The 17354-nt window shown below is 57.0% G+C and overlaps 1 pseudogene; it reads left to right on the top strand.

Annotated features, from left to right (window-relative positions):
* Positions 1–17354, top strand: part of LOC133356313 (zinc finger protein DPF3-like) — a 95888-nt pseudogene that overhangs the window by 71400 nt on the left and 7134 nt on the right.

Below are 17354 nucleotides of genomic sequence, written 5' to 3'. Positions count from 1 at the left end.
AGCTTGGGGCCCCGGCGGCCGTCTCGTGGGAGGCTCAGAGCTACAGATCTGAGACGCGTGACCCCGGCGTGTCACCTTTGCGCCGCCTGCCTTGAGCACGTCGGCGTTTTTTTTAATGCTTTTTTTCCCATTTCCTGCTGGAGGGGAGGTGCTAATCTCCACGCTCCTCCACGGCCCCCGTACGTCACGACCGGCGCCTCGGACAGAACGGCAGCGACGGCAGAACCTCGATCCAGCGTCGCGATCACAGCAGATCCACTCGGTGGTGGGGGAACTTTCTCCTTGGAGGGTGGAGGAGGGGGGGCAAATGCTACTTTCAAATATCTTTTGGCAGGCAGCCAATACAAAGATCCCCCGTGTAGCCTGAACAGACTGTCGGGGCAAATGCTTTAACACGTGGCAGGCTTTCGCGACAAATATTATTCATAATAAAGATTTTTGGATTAGATCGTGTAAGTATAAACTTGCATTTACTCTCCAACACACCGGTGGGTTGAAGTAGTAACTAATTGGCGTTTTGTTTACGTGACAAATCCCTTACTAATTGGCTGCGTCGGGTGGTGGAGAGTTACGACACATTTATACTTACGCGATCTAACCCAGCAACCTTTATTATGAGTAGCAAGTGCTGTTCAGATAATCGTCAGAGCGCGCTAACAGTTACACTACCGCTCCCCACGAGAGCACATCAAAGACAAGACAAAGATCCCCCCGATAGCCTGTAACAGACTTGGGGCAAGTGCTGTTTGCGAAGAGCACCCATGTGGGGCGAACAGCACACGAGGGGGTGGGTGGGTGGCCAGCACCACGCCCGGATGCCTTTGTTTTACGGACCGCACCAGGTACTCATTTGATGCTGGATCGACCTAGGGGAAGCCCAGGACCGGTTCTGATAATCGTCACCGGTGTTGGCCGTGAGCAGGAATCGAACCCGATTCGCCGTTTTTGTAGCGCAGTGCCATGAGTTGACTGACTGAGATGAGTGGCCGATGCACCACCTGTGCCCCCTGCTGTGCCAACTTGCTGTATTTTAGCCACCCGGCGCCCCGCTCGTTGTTGTGAGCGTCGCTCCTCCGCCCTCCGTTGTTGTTGGAGGGCGACTGCCTCCAACTGCCCAGTAGCGTCCTTCACGAGCCTCCTCCACAGAGGCCGATCTTGACACCGCTGGTACCAGTCATCAGCAAGTCCACTCAGCTCCACGTCCTCCTGTACCACATCACTCCATCTCTTCTCTAGCCCGTGCCGCGCCCGTTTAGCCCCCTCGATCCGGCCGAAGAGAAGCTGTTTAGGCATGCGGTGGCTGGGCATGCGGACTACGTGACCCAGCCAATGCCGCCTCACCTGCCGGACGAGCTCACCAATGGGACTTTGTCCAGATCTTTCAAGGATCTGTGAGCTCCTCACACGATCCAGCCTGCTGGTTAAGCCCAGGATCGATCGTACAGCGCAAGACGTTTGATTCGCCGTGGCTTGGGGACATTCTCCAAACACAACGTCGGCTGAATGTGTTGGTCCATCATTGAGCCACCAACATTGGGCCAATGTTGGTGGCCTGGTATACAGGAGGTCGTGGGTTTGATCCTGATCCTGACGCCTGTTGTAAATTTTGAGTCTGTGTTTCTCTATCTCATCATCACCACGGTGCGCTAGGATATGTTAACTACCTCGCCTAGTATACAGGAGGTCGTGGGTTTGATCCCGACCCTAATGACGCCTGCTGCTGTATATTTGGAGTTTGCGGTGTCTCTCTCTCTCATCATCATCACGGTGGCTAGTAGATGTTGACTACCTCGCCTAGTATACAGGAGGTCGTGGGTTTGATCCCGACCTTGATGACGCCTGCTGCTGTATATTTGGAGTTTGCGGTGTGTCTCTCTCTCCCCGATGGTCGCGTGGATTTTTCTCCGGGTGCTCCGGTTCTTTCCCTCCACGTTTAAGAATCAGCATCACGCGTTTAAGAGCATTTGGCTGCTCTAGTTTTCTTGCACGGCAAGCCACTCAGGTGGAGCGATCACTTGTTGTGTCGCCGGGTCGCTTCTGAGAAAGAGCTACGTGTAGCAGCTCAGTTGGGGGCCTTACCCGCTGAAATAAACTTCCGTAAATTTTCATCGTTTTTTGTTTATCGGACTCGAATGATTCGCCGACGATCACGACGGCGTCCGCGGCACCGCTGGAAATTCCCGCGAAGGTAACGGGCGGCGGGACGTTTGGGAATCGCGTTGCGAAGCGGAGCCGGTCGCTCCACCTTTGAACAGCACCCCCCACCCCCCCCACCCCCCCACCCCCCCCACCCCCCCCCACTCCCCCCACCTTCGGGGGAGCCGATGAGCCGCACGTGGTAGTTATTTTGGTTTTGGTGCTGCGAGAGAAACCCCCCCCCCCACGTGCTCCCCCCCCCCTCACCCCGCTCTGAGCAGTCACCACACAGCCGTGCCAGAGTCGCCGTATGGAAGCAATTTAAATCGGCCGCGTAAACTCCGCTCGGCCCCGACCCCACTGGAGGGGGGCGGGGGGGGTAGGGGGGGTAAGGGGGAGGGTAGGGGGGGGGTGTGCACGAGCTCTTTGGCGAGCGTTGTCTCGGTGCGTCGTCCAAAATCATGGGAAAATGGGGGGGGGGGGGGGGCGGTTTGGGGGTGTGGGGGAGAGTGAAAAAAAAAGTTTTAAAAAGCATCGCACAATAACCGGGGATGGGTGAGTGGCAGAGTGAGCGGTGAGCGGTCGAGCCGAGCGGTGGCGGCGGTGGACATCGGTGACGACTGGGACATGTGTGAAAGAGAGCTTTGTAGCTCATCGGATTCCTCCCGCGTGAATAAAGATTCGGATTCAGCGCCGTGGAGGCAGCAGCAGCAGCAGCAGCGAGGGTTGGTGGGTGACCGCATGGATGAGTAAATGTGGCGAAACTCTCTTCCCGTGAGTGCCGAGGATGAGCCGTACCCTGGGCTCGCCAGGATAAAGGCGGCACAGCAGGGCGTGGACTGACGTAATCAACTGTCACTCCCGTACGGGGATCGAGCGTTGTCCCCTCGCACGCGTGGCTTTTCTTCCGGGCGCTCCGGCTTCCTCCCACGCGTGTGCTCAACACGACTCGTCACTTATTGGCTGAAAACATCTCGAACCCTTCCCCGTCCCTTGACTGTTTGCAAGTTGCAGGGTCGTGCACGGGGGTTCGATTTATTCAGGGAGAGACGCAGCAGCGCCGTTGTTTATTTAGAGACGTTGTTACTCACCGCAGAGAACCGCAGCGACACCGCCGCCGCCACTCCACGACAGCCGGCGCCAAAAGCGTGCCACGCGCCCTCCCGCGTGGCCTTGCGGGGAGCCTCGGTACCAACAAAGTGACTCTATTTAAGTCTTCCTTCCGGTTTCGTTTCGATGATGTACACGACGCGCACAACGTACGTCATCGGAATGGAATCGGAAGAAAAACTGGTGACGCACACGCGTTCCGATCGCGCTCGTACACACGCACGCGCGTACGTCGTCGGAATCGGAAGAAGAACTGGTGACGCGCACGCGTTCCGATCGCGCTCGTACACACGCACGCGCGTACGTCGTCGGAATCGGAAGAAGAACTGGTGACGCGCACGCGTTACGATCGCGCTCGTACACACGCACGCGCGTACGTCGTCGGAATCGGAAGAAGAACTGGTGACGCGCACGCGTTCCGATCGCGCTCGTACGCACGCGCGTACGTCGTCGTCGGAGCGGGAAAGGGTTAAGATTTAGGGGAGTGCAGCGCGACTGCCGGAGCCGTCTCGCCGGCCTGGCAGCCGTCCAATCGCGCGCCTCGACGGAGCGGCTCGTGATCGTGGCGGGAATTCTTATGGCGGTCGCCGACTGCCCTCCGTGAAACGCGTGACCTGTGACTCTGAACGTGGAAGGGTAAGAAAAACAACGCAGGACCCGGGTCGGGGTGGGGGCGGGGGAGGCGGGGGCGCGCCACCCCCCCCCCCCCCCTCTTCAAGCAAACAGACGGACAAAAAAATGTAAGCGATTATGATTTGAACGACAATTATTATTATATAATCTTTCAATATTCCGGTAATAAACTTAGTGGAATATCAAACTCCCTGCTGACTGACTCCCGGGGGGGATCAGCTGGCGAGGGCTGGGGGGGGGGGTGCCGTGGGGAGCGGAGGGGCTGGGCTGAGACTCGCTCCTCCTCGTTCGGCGCGTGCCAGTTGTGTTCACGGTTCCGGTGGGGGGGGGGGGGGATTAGTGGGGGGGTGAATAGTGGGGGGCGGGTGAATAGTGGGGGGGCGGGGGGCCCGCAGAGAGGGCGCCCACAGTGGTGAGATGTTGACTACCTCGCCTGGTACGCAGGAGGTCGTGGGTTCGATCCCGACCCTGACGACGCCTGCTGCTGTATATTTGGAGTTTGCGTGTCTCTCATCATCATCATAATGGCTAGGAGATGTTAACTACCTCGCCTGGTATGCAGGAGGTCGTGGGGTTGATCCCGACCCTGACGATGCTTGCTGCTGTATATTTGGAGTTTGCGTCTCTCTTGCTCTCCCTGTGGTCGTGTGGATTTTTCTCCGGGTCCTCCGGTTTTTCCCCTCCGCATTTAGAATCAACGTCACGCGTTTAAGGGTTACCTAGGCTGCTGTCAATTTCCGCACGACAACGATGATGATGATGAGCCACTTTCGTTGAGCCATCATTTTTTGATGGCCAGGTCGCCTCTCAAAAGACGAGCTGCACAGCTGAGTGGGGGCCTTACCTGATTAAAGAAAAAATTGTTTAATAGTAGAGGTCAAGGGGGTGCATCGGGGGTGGCTGCCACCCCCGATGCCACCTCCGCATCTCCGTGGGAGTCGACGGCGAATCCGCTTTTCCGTTGGTTTTTTGTTGCAAAGAGAACGAAAGAATTTCGATTTAAAGCTTTTGTGACTGCAGGGATTCATCTTCTTGGTTCTTTCGGTAAAGTCACGTGGAATGGAAATAATAAAATAATAAAAATAAAACATTATAAAATAATTCTCACGACGTTTTGGCCACAACACAAGCAGCCGTCCTCAGGTGAAGAACAGGTCTGTCGAGAAGACAGAGTCTGAATGACACACCTCAGGCTTGGAGCGTCTATTTAAGCTGGGATGGAGGGGGGAAGAGCGCCTTGACAAAACAATTAGCATATCAAGAGGAATTATTTTATTATTTTCATTATTTTCATTTTATTATTTCCATTCTACGTGACTTTACCGAAAGAACCAAGAAGAAGAACGAAAGAATTGAACACGTGGCAGGCTTTCGCTGCCAATATTATTCATAATGAAGGTTTTCGGGTTAGATCGCGTGAGCATAAATGCGTCGTGACCCTCCACCACTCCGACGCAGCCAGTAAGGTTTGCCACGCGAACAGTGCGTCAATCGGTTGCGACGTTTGCGAGCGAGCCGGCCGGGGGGGGGGGCCTTCCTCAGACCCCCGGTCGGCGTGGGTCGCAAACGGGTTTTGATTCCTTACCCGTACCCGTACCCGGCCGCACCAGGGTCACAAATGGGTCCCCATACCCGGCCGGGTACGGTTACCCGTTCCCTACCCCTACCCGTACCCTACCCGAAATGAGTGACAAACGGTTACTCACCAGTGACTCACGGCCTACCCGTACCCATACCCGGCCGGGTACCGGGTACCTGTTCCCTACCCGTACCCTACCCGAAATGAGTGACAAACGGTTACTCACCAGTGACTCACGGCCTAACCGTACTCGTACCCGGCCACACCAGGGTCGCAAACGGGTACCCGTACCTGGCCGGGTACGGGTAGCCGGGTATCGGGTACCCGGTTGCGACCTCTGGCTTGGGCCCCCTCCGTCAAAGACAACCGCAACAATCGCGCCCCTCCTCTCGAGATGGGGGGGGGCCTTCCGTCACGCCGTGCCGGGGGGGGGGGGGGGGGGGGGTCTGACCGCGCGACGTTGCGGCCCGCGTCGGTGCAGGTGGTGTGGACGTTGCCCGGCCCTCTTCTGCTGTTCGAAACACGCCTTGAGATCGTCGAGATCGTGTTTGGTGCAGTGGCGGCTCCTGCAAAATCTCTCAGGGGGGGCAAATGTCTGGATGATTGATAAGGATAAGGTCCACCCATGCAATGAATAAATTAACAGCTTAAGCATGTAAAGGCAACTTCACTTCTTTAATATTAATGAAAAATAAAGTGACTCTTACAATACATCTTGTTTGTTTATATACTCACTATTAAAACAAACCACTCAAGTTTATTTTATTAAAGATTCCACTAGGTAGCGATAAATTATATTGTTGGATGAAACGTGCTTACGTATGATGACGTAAGCACGTTAGGGCTTGCCCTCCCGGAAGCCATAGAGAATGCATTGGAGCGCCCCCGTTCGAAAAAAACCATCTTTGAATGTAAGTCTATGGGGCCACTCGGGGCGATTCTCAGCCGGAGTGAAATCGCCCCAAAAGAGGCGGTACTCCACAGAACGTGACATGACGCTGATTGGACTATATCCAGAGGCTGACAGTGACGGCTCGCGTGACTCTGTGGTTCAATGACATTGGTGGTGCGTCGCCCAATCGCCCTAATGAAGAAACCGCCCCTGGTTTGGTGATATAATTGCCCAAATGATGGGGCCACTTTGTTGAGCTTGATCGTTTGTGATGGTCATTTCGCTTCTGAAAAATAAGTGAATACCTCGGTGGGCTTTGCCTGGCAGGATGGTGATGGTTCAGTGTTGTATTTGTTTGTGTTTGGGTGATTTGTTTACCTTTCTTGTACTGCTGTCGTGATTTGTGTGACTGTTTGTTGTCGTAACTTTCTTACCCCGTGTCCCTACCTGGACATCTGTGAACAAAAAGAGCTTCATAGCTCATCGGATTCCTCCGATTCTGAATGTAAACCTCGGGCCGCGGGGTTATATTAGCGCGGCGCGTTAACCGCCGTGCCACCGCCATACCCGTGCCAACAATAACAACATTGTTGCCGTACCCGTGACAGTGTTGCTGTTAGTTTAACACGCAGGAGGCTTTCACGACCGATACCACCTGTAATACAGTTGTTGTTTTTGGGTTAGATCGCGTAAATATATAACCACCCGACACGGCTAATAAGTAAGGTTGGTCTCGTTAACAGAAAGTGCCAATTCGTTACTCGTACAGCACGCCGGTGTGTTGAATTGCCTTTGTACTCGTAACGGATTGGCACAGTCTGTTTACGTGACAAAACTTACTAATTAGCCGTGTCGGGTGGTGGCGGTGTTTAATAACACATTTATACATTTACGCGATCTGACCCAACAAAAACCTGTATTATGGTTGTTGTTGTTTGTTCTTCCTTAAATACTTCGGGTGGCATCGGTGGTGGGGGGGGGTAGGAACAGGGCCGCAGGATCCACGCCCCGTGTGCGGTTTTTCTACCCCTCGTTCAGATGTAATGTACGTCTTAGTTAGCTTGATTTAGGGGGATAACCGCGCCTCGCTCGGAAGGCAGGTGACGTTTTAATTTAGACAAAGGCAATTCAATTCAGCTTTCTGTCATTTTGAAAAAGAGGGGAAAAGCAATTTAATCAAGCGATGCAGACGGGGGTGGCGGGCGGGGGGCGGGGGGCGGGGGGGGGTGCGGGGGGAGGGGCCGGCACCCACGTCTTCAGCCCGATATAGTTTGAAGAATATAGTTTGAAAGGTAAATAAATTAGAATTCGATTTAAAAAATCCCAATTATCTCAGCCGTTCAAGCAAACGAATGGAAGCAGCGCCGGTGCCGCCGCCGCCGCTGCCGATGCTGCCGCCCATGAGCCTAGCAGCCCGCGGTGGCGATGCCGGCAACGGCCACCCCCACGGCCACCCACACGGCCACCCACACGGCCACCCCCACGGCCACCCACACGGCCACCCCCACGGCCACCCACACGGCCACCCACACGGCCACCCACACGGCCACCCACAAGTCCACCCACACGGCCACCCACACGGCCACCCCCACGGCCACCCACACGGCCACCCCCACGGCCACCCACACGGCCACCCACACGGCCACCCCCACGGCCACCCACACGGCCACCCACACGGCCACCCACACGGCCACCCCCACGGCCACCCACACGGCCACCCCCATGGCCACCCGCACGGCCACCCCCACGGCCACCCGCACGGCCACCCGCACGGCCACCCACACGGCCACCCCCACGGCCACCCACATGGCCACCCCCACGGCCACCCACACGGCCACCCCCACGGCCACGGCCACGGTCACGGCCACGGTCACGGCCACGGTCACGGCCACGCGCACCATTGATGAATGCCAACAAAAAGTTTTTCTTTTTTTAAAGCCTCTTTGCATTTTAACCCTCGGATCACTGAATGCCACGCTAGCTAGGAGATGTTAACTTCCTCGCCTGGTATACAGGAGGTCGTGGATTCGATCCCGACCCTGACGCCTGCTGCTGTATATTTCGTATATGTGGGTCTCTCTGTATCTGTGGGTCTCTATGTATCTCCATGTGTCTCTATGCGTCTATTAGGGGAATCTATGTATCTCTATGGGTCTTTGTGCCTCGTTGGGTCTCTATGTATCTCTATGTGTCTCGATGCGGAGTGAATCCATCTGTGTGGAGCTTTGAAGTGTTATCCCCGGCTGGGCCCAAACTCTCACACGCCGGGGAATTAGCCAATCAAACGTTCGGATGCGGCAACAGTGAGCATTATTTGGAACTGCCTTTTGTGTTTAGTTTGTTGTCCTTCCACTCCCCCCCCCCGCACCTCCGATTAGCCACGGCTGGCTACGTACGGTGCGAAAGAAGTTCAATGTGCATGCTTCAGGAAGCCACCGGAGCGATGCACTTCTAAATCGTCGTCTACATTGAAAACTCGGTGCAGCTTTGCTGGATAAATATCGACTATTACGGTGATTACCGTCGTCGTTGTTATTACTGCTATCATCGTCGTCATGAATTTGCGAGTGGCCAAATCGTCGTAAAATCACAGAAAAGTCTCCCATTTCACCCCCCCCCCCCCCCCCACTGCCAAAAAAACCAAACGCGGCTTTAGAAAGTTTATTGACACGAAGCCACGGACGGATCCCACGAAGCGATTCCCGGCTCGAGCCGAACGTGGCGGCGGCGGCGGCGGCGGCGTCGTCGGCCGCCTCTCGCTTTGCAGCCCTGAGACGGGTGGCTGGAAATTCCACATTGCTATGGCCGGGCCGGCGAGTCAATCCACGGCACAACCACCGCCCGCTTCGCTTTGGGAAGTGAGCGGGCCGCCGTTTAACGTGAGCACCAGGTACTCGATTGAGGCTGAGTCCCACCTCGACGGACCGGTCGGCTGTCGGCGGGGAGTCGAACTGGGGTTGCGCTAACCGGTCCGCCACCGCTCCCCCCACACACGCGCACGCACTCACGCGGGAGCCGGGAAGACGTTTACATAAACGTTTCCCATTTTTAGTGCAGATTCAACAAACTACACCCAGACACCTTCAGGAATCTCATATTTGCATTTAAAATGACAACATGATAATATCATGTTCATAGCATAATAAAAGGTGAGATAATGCTGCCGCTACTACTGCTGCTACTGCTGCTACTGCTGTTACATTTCTGCTATTGCTACTTCTGCTGCTACTACTGCTGATGCTGCTACTGCTGCAGCTACTGCTACTGCTACTGTTACAACTACTGCTGCTGCTTCTGCTGCTACTACTACTGCTGCTGCTACTGATTCTACTGCTGTTACTTCTGCTGCTGCCCCTACTGATGCTGCTACTACTGCTGCTGCTATTGCTGCTGCTACTACTGCTCTTACTACTACTGCTGCTGCTACTACTATTGTTGCTCCCGCTGCTGCTATTACCACTGCTACTACTGCTGCTACTGCTGCCACTATGACTGCAAATACCCCTGCTGCTGCTGCTGCTGTTTAACGAGAGCTCTCTGTCGTCTGAGCTGGAATAGCATTGGTGGAGCTTCTCACTTAAAATGCCGAGCCGTGAGTGCGTGAGGGTTTAACAGGGGGGGCAGTGGAGGGGGAGGGGCAGGGTGGGGCGGAGGGAAGGGGGGAGCAAGAGAGTGATGTTGAGAGAGAGTGATGTTGATACTCTGCTTCATACCTCATTACCATGGTGATGAGGATGATGAGCATATGTTGATACCCTGCTTCCTACCTCATTACCATGGTGATGATGATGATGAGCATATGTTGATACTCTGCTTCATACCTCATTACCATGGCGATGATGATGGGCGGTGTTGATACCCTGCTTCATACCTCATTACCATGGTGATGATGATGATGGGCGGTGTTGATACCCTGCTTCATACGTCATTACCATGGTGATGATGATGATGGGCGGTGTTGATACCCTGCTTCATACCTCATTACCATGGTGATGATGATGATGGGCGGTGTTGATACCCTGCTTCATACGTCATTACCATGGTGATGATGATGATGGGCGGTGTTGATACCCTGCTTCATACCTCATTACCAAGGTGATGAGGATGATCATCATGACGACGACGGCGACGACGGACGATGAGCAGGGAATGTCCACCCCACTCGTCCGAGCGAACATCGACCCAGAAGGTTCATTATGCAGGAAAGTGTCAACGTGTTTCTTTCGACTCAATTTCACGAGGGTCCTGCATACTTCGGGATATTTTGACTTTTCATTGAGGGGGGGTGGTGGGGAGGGGCTGTTTTGTGTCACCGGGGAGACCTCAAAGAGGCCAGCCACAGAGTCTCATTCGCAACAGGTGAGCCAGCGCGTGAGTCTCCCGGCAGGGGATGCTTATCACCGTGTGGTCACGTGGGTGCCTGCAGGCAGGTCACGTGGTCACACGGTAGCCTGTAGGCAGGCCACGTGGTCACGTGGGAGCCTGCAGGCAGGTCACGTGGTCACACGGTTGCCTGTAGGCAGGTCACCGGGTCACACGGCTGCCTGTAGAGCCACTGTTAACCACCCTGGCAGGAATGTGCGTGCACTGCGGTTGTTATGGAAAGCGGCTGAAACTCGCGACGCCGCGCGCAGGTAACACGAGGCGGGTCGGCATCGGGGAACGATTACTACGGATTTCCAGCCAAGTCTGTGACGGTGGGGGTGAGGGGGTGGGGGGTGGGGTGAGTGGGTGAGGGGGAGGTGAGGGGGTGGGGGGTGAGGACCTTCTTGTTTGAGAGGGGGGCGGCTGACAGGGGCTGGGAACCAAAATATGAATTATCTGCTGGCGCTGGACGCGGCTCGACGTTTGCTCCGATGGCGAAACTCCCGGGGGGCGGTCCCCCACCGCCGATCGCGACGACGACGTTTGCCGGCGCGGCATCGAACGGAGCGGCCGGTTCCACCTCGACGGCCGCTACGCCGCTGGGGGGCAATTTTGAGGGCGATTTTCGTCGCCGGCAAAAAATGTTGTGTTGTTGTTGTTGTGTACGTATCACCAGCAGCGGTCGCCGCACCGTGTTTAACACCCCCGCCCCCCACCCCGTGAAGCGATTCCGGTCGCCCAAACGAGGGCCCCCCCCCCCCCTTCTCCCCCCCCCCAGGCAACCGGGGGACGGCGACATCCAATCACATAGCAGGCAGAGGTCACACAACCCCGACCCCCCCATATCCCCCCCCCCCCCTGTCCCTCCCCCCGAGACGCGCTCCTCTTGTCTTCGTTTGACCCCCCCGGACAGAACCCCCCCCCCCGTTCGTCTTCGTCGTTTCTCTCTCTGCCCCCCCCCTCCCCCCACAACTGCCGCCCCCCCCCCCCCCCCCTTCGCCACCGCCAACCGCTCGGGACGAGTCTCGCGGCGGCGGCGACGATCGCGGCCCTTCAAATTGCCATCCGGCGTGTCACGTGGGGGGCGGTCGGTGGGGGGGGGGGTCAGGTTCGGGGACGGGGGGGGGGGGGGGGGGCGGCGTGCCGGGGGGGCCCCCGCCACATCCCGGCGGTAACGCGGCGATCCCGGGCGTGTGTGGTGTGCCGACTGGGCCCAGCTGGTGGCACGGGGGCGGACGCGCCACGCGGAAGCCAGCGGAGCCGGGGGGGTGGTCGGGCCCGTAGGTGGTGGGCCGGGGGGGCCGCGCGGCGGGGCCGCCGCCGCCGCCGCCGCCCGGGGGGGCACGTCCACCCGGGGCCGCCGGGCCTCAGGCGGGGGCCGGGCCAGAGGGGGAGCCGGAGGGGGTCGCGGCGCGGCGCTCGGCGAGGCGTTTGGCCACTTCGACGGCAACGGCTCGACGATCCTCGGCTTCGATGAAGATTTCTTCTTTTTGAACGACATCCGAATGAATTACAATTTCTGACGTGAATCTCGCGGAGGCGGAGAGCGGGCTGCTGCTGCGGTTGGGCCCTGATGGAATCCAGTCACCCCCCCCCCACCCCCACCCCCCGTCCCCCCCCCCACGTCTCTTGTGTGTTCCGGATAGAATCTGTCCGGAGACCGTGCCCTCGTTTTAAATGTTTGTACACGAACGAAAGTTGTCAGAAAGTTGCGAGTTGACGAGGAATAACAATTGTTTATTTTTCTTCTTTTGGGCTGACAACGCACATGACGTACAAGCCATAAATGCTGCCCCCCCCCCCCTCCTACTGTGCATTGCTCCCCAGTGGCGTTCTTTGCTTCTCGCTCGGCAAGTGCCGATTTAACGTCTCCAATCCCGTTCCGTCGTTCAGTCCCCGCGGCTGCCGGTGCCGTGAGAATCACCGATCGGCGTGCTAAACAATCGACACGACCGACAGCATCACTAACAATCTAAAACGCAGCGCTGCCATCCCGAAAGTTCCCCCCCCACCACCACCACCACCGCCTCCCGCCCCCCTCCCCCTAATTCCTCTCTTGCGATGGTGGTGGTGGCGGTGTCGGGATGATTCGTGTAGTAGTAGTAGCAGCAGCCATGATGATGATGTGACGGCCACTTGTGCGGCAAACTCTCGCCGCATCTCTCAAGTCGACTCACATCCTCCCCCCGAGCGCCGCGGGGGTCACGTGGACAGCGCTCGCTGACCCGGCGCCGAATTTTAAAGACCAAAATCTCTGAAGGACGACTAAGTCGCCGTCCGTCCGTCCGTCCCTGTCTTTGCCTTCGTTAGGTGCAGCCTCGTCCGACGGTGCCGGTTTAAGTTTTTTTTTTGCGCGCGTTTTTCTCTCTCGCTCTCTCGGTTGTTACGCCTGCACCCGCTCGCTGTCTGAATGTCACAGCTCCCATGTTCGCGGTGAATTTAAAAATATCTTTTTTTCCCTCTTCTCGCGGTGTGTCTCGGCCGGTTGAGGGTTTTTGTTATTATTATTTTCGTTTATTTTTCATTCTCTATCTCCTCTCCTCTCTCTCTCCTCTCTCTCTCTATTATAATTTATGCAGAAAAATAAAAGAGATGGTTGTTGAATGGACACAAGCCTTGCGTGTTGGTATTTTTGGTTTTCGTTTTGGTTTGCCTTTTTGGTTCCACCTTGAATGGAGAATGCATGTGTGTGTACCCATGTGTGTGTACTCATGTTTGTACCGTGTGTGTACCCGTGTGAGTATCCATGTGTGTGTCCCGTGTGTGTGCCCGTGTGTATACCAGGGACGTGCGGTCAGGGGAGGCAGGGAATGCAGAGCCTCACCTGTCATACTCCAATGAAAACAGCTGTTACAAAAAGTAAAAAAAAAGAATAATCAAATAAAATAAATATTAAGATATTTCCACTGACCTTTGTTATAAATGTCATTTCTGTACGATTCCAATCATTTTTATAGTCAAAATCGCCAAATTTGTGGAGCTTCGCTGCAAATACAAGGAGAGACGAGAGGTGAGGCAGCGACGAGCTCAGCCTCCCCTCTGATTGCGCAACCCCTCAGTAACTGGATGGAGCGCGGGCAATAAGCGCGTGCCTGTTACTATCTCAGTATGTCACCAGTGTAATGTTTGTAAACCCCTTCATTTCATGTCCTCGCCTTCCATACTCCAGGTAACTTATTTCACGTGCGTGTATCAAGATATTTAGGCTCGCTGGTCTCGTCATGAAACTGCAATGAAAAAGCACCAGGGGAGGCAGCTATCACATCTGCCTCACTGAGGGGGACGTGTCTAACACGCCCCCCTCAGTGAAGCCACGCCCCCTCAGTGTGTGAATCTGGCTCTGACACGAGCCAGTGCCTCCCCGCACGTCACTAGTGTGTACTCGTGTATGTACCCATGTGTGTACTCGTGTGTATCTGTGTGTGTACCCGCGTGTGTATCCGTGTGTGTATGGGTTTGTGTACCCATGTGTGTGTACCAGTATGTGTACCCGCGTGTGTCCCATGTGTGTACGCGTGTGCGTGCCCGCGTGTGTACGGGTTTGTGTACCCATGTGTGAGTACCCGTGTGCGAGTACCTGTGTGTGTCTCATGCCCAAACATTGCGTCCGCAGTTCCTGCAGCGTCTCCCCCAACCGCTCGGCCCCATTCGCAACCCCCCACTCCACTCCAATCACGGCCGTCTGAACAATCACCCTCCCACCCCCTTCCTTCCCTCCCAACCTCCCACCCCCCTCCCTCCCTCCCTCCCTCCCCCACTGCCATACAGTGATTCACACAGGGTACCGCGGTGGCTGGGAGATGTTAACTACTTCGCCGGGTACACAGGAAGCCGTGGGTTCGATCCCGACCTTGACGATGCCTGCTGCTGTATATTTGGAGTTTGGGTGTCTCTATCTCATCATCATCACGGTAGCTAGGAGATGTTAACTACCTCGCCTGGTATTCAGGAGGCCGTGAGTTCGATCCCAACCCATGGATTCGTCTCCGGGTTTTGTACCTCCACATTTAGAATCGACATCGCTGCTGCTATAAATGTCCACGTGATGATGATGATGATATGAACGTGCGTTTCGAGAGCATTTGGCTACTACTATAAATGTCCACGTGACAAGCCACCGCTTCGTTGAGCCATCGTTTGTGATGGCCAGGCTCAACTTCTGACAGATAGCTACGTAGCTCAGCGGGGCCTTTCCTGGCGAAATAAAATAAAAATCGATGATAGTTTTATCCGCTGGGAAGTGTCGTTGACCGTACGTATCCACTCTCGCGTGTTGGTGAAGTTGGAACGTTTTTTTCAGAATCTTGATTTTTCTTCACCCGGCATGAATCCGATGAGCTGCGAAGCTCTGGTTTCACCAAGTCAGATGTCCACGTCAGATGTCCACGTCAGCAATTCACGAGCCCAGAGACTCATTCGGATGGCACTCGCCGCTGATGGCAGAAGTGGCTTATCGTCACGTGGCTATTCACCCCAGAGGTCGCAACCGGGTACCCGATACCCGTACCCTACCCGATACCCGGCTACCCGTACCCGGCCGGGTACGGGTACCCGTTTGCGACCCTGGTGCGGCCGGGTACGGGTAAGCCATGAGTCACTGGTGAGTAACTGTTTGTCACTCATTTCCCAACGTCTTGTCTCTTCTCACAATTCAAGTTCCTAGAATCAACCCACCCGCGCCTGCAACATGGCTTCATCCCAGAGGTCGCAAGCGGGTACCGATACCCGTACCCTACCCGTACCCGGCCGGGTACGGGTACCCGTTTGCGACCCTGGTGCGGCCGGGCACGGGTACGGGTAAGGAATCAAAACCCGTTTGCGACCTCTGATTCACCCCAGCCAAACACTCTAAGCGAGTGACGCCGATTCTAAATGAGGGGGGAAAAACCGGAGGGCCCCAGAGATAAATCCACGTGATCGGCATCGCGCTCGCTGAAGGTGAATGCCTTCAGGGAAGTCGTGGACTCTGTTTACGCAACTGCGCACAATTCTGAGTCACTTAAAACTGCTTTGCCGTTACTTATTGCCAATTGTGAACTCAGACTATTGTCCTATCATCTCATAGAGTCCCTGGCATGTAATAATATGCTACACAGTGGCAGTAGGGGTCGCAAAATACCGATTTATTACTAATAAACCCCAATGATCCGATCGAAATTAGGGATTTCGATCGGATCATTGGGGGGGGGGGCACGTGCCACCCCCCCCCCCCCCCCCCCCCCCCACTGGCTCCGCCAGTGACTAAAACGCGGCGTTTGGAGGCCGCAAATCGCACCGCGCACGACGGACGAGAAGCCTCTTCCAGCCGGGGGGCCCCGAGGTGTCAAGGGGGGGCCGGTGCCGCTCGCGTACTTTGCGCTGTTCGGCATGACGGCCGGCGCCCGGAGAGATGCGAGCCGATCGATCATCCATCAAGAACCGGCGGCGGCGGCGGCGGCGGCGGCAGCAGCAACCGACCGGCAAAAAACCCGGCGCGTCACCCAAGTGAGCCGCTCAGAATTCCCAGTTGGCGAAGGATTTCTCCCGGTGAACGCGGGAGCGAAACGTCGGACCTCATGCCGAACGACGCCGCTGGCGATCGTTGTAAACATTAAAAAGGCGTCCCACCGACGTCGGTGGTGGAGTGGTGGTGGTGATGGAGCGGTGGTGGTGGTGGTGATGGTGGTGGAGCGGTGGTGATGGTGGTGGAGCGGTGGTGGTGGTGGTGGAGCGGTGGTGGTGGTGCATCTTGGGAGCGAGCAGGAGGAGGAGGAGACCGGAGTCGGAGGAGCGGGGCGCGGTGGAGAAGCCCGTGGCTTGGCCCCGCGCGCGCGTGCCGCGCGGGGTGCCACGGTGGGTGCTGCGTGCCGTGCTGGGTGTGCGTGTGGGTGCGTGAGTCTTGGCTGCGCGTGTGTGTGTGTGTGTGCGTGTGTGCGCTGCCTGCTCGTGCGCGCGTGTGCGTGCGTGCGCGTGCGTGCGCGTGTGTGTGTGCGCGTGTCCCCACCACGCAGGCCACCCCACGTGCCTGCAGTTCACGGAGAACATGCGTGCGGCGGTGCGTGTCTATCGCTGGCAGTGCATCGAGTGCAAGAGCTGCAGCCTCTGCGGGACATCCGAGAACGACGTGAGGACCCCCCCCCCCCCACCGCTCCTCGTCCCCCACCGCTCCCCCCCCCACCGCTCCCCCCACCCACCGCTCCCCCCCCCACCGCTCCCCCCCCCCACCGCTCCCCCCCCCCCCCACCGCTCCCCCCCCCCAACCGCTCCGCCCCCTCACTGCTTTTGTTCGACCGGATAGAGGTCGACTCAGCCTCAAATGAGTGCCCGGTGACGTCACCGTCGCTCAGTGGCAAACCGCGGCCGTTGCTCTCGGTATCGGTGCGCGTGTCCGCGCGTGGCGCAGACGCCGGTCGCTCTTTGCCGTTTGACCCCCGGTGACCTGCCGACCCCTTTGGCAGGAGCAGTTGCTGTTCTGCGACGACTGTGACCGGGGCTACCACATGTACTGCCTCTCCCCGCCCATGGACGAGCCTCCTGAGGGTACGCGCCACCGCCACCGCTCACCGTCGCGAACACCCACCCCGCACCGCCGTCGTCTCTCGCCGCCACGCCAATGCCACCCCCCCCCCTCCACTCCGCCCCCTCGGTCCACTCTCTCGT

This window comes from Lethenteron reissneri, chromosome 53, assembly GCF_015708825.2.
Source record: "Lethenteron reissneri isolate LAM-NWPU_2019-01 chromosome 53, ASM1570882v1, whole genome shotgun sequence".
NCBI classification, from domain to species: domain Eukaryota; kingdom Metazoa; phylum Chordata; class Hyperoartia; order Petromyzontiformes; family Petromyzontidae; genus Lethenteron; species Lethenteron reissneri.
The sequence above is the reverse complement of the archived record's forward strand: the minus strand, read 5'-3'. Positions and strand labels throughout refer to the sequence as shown.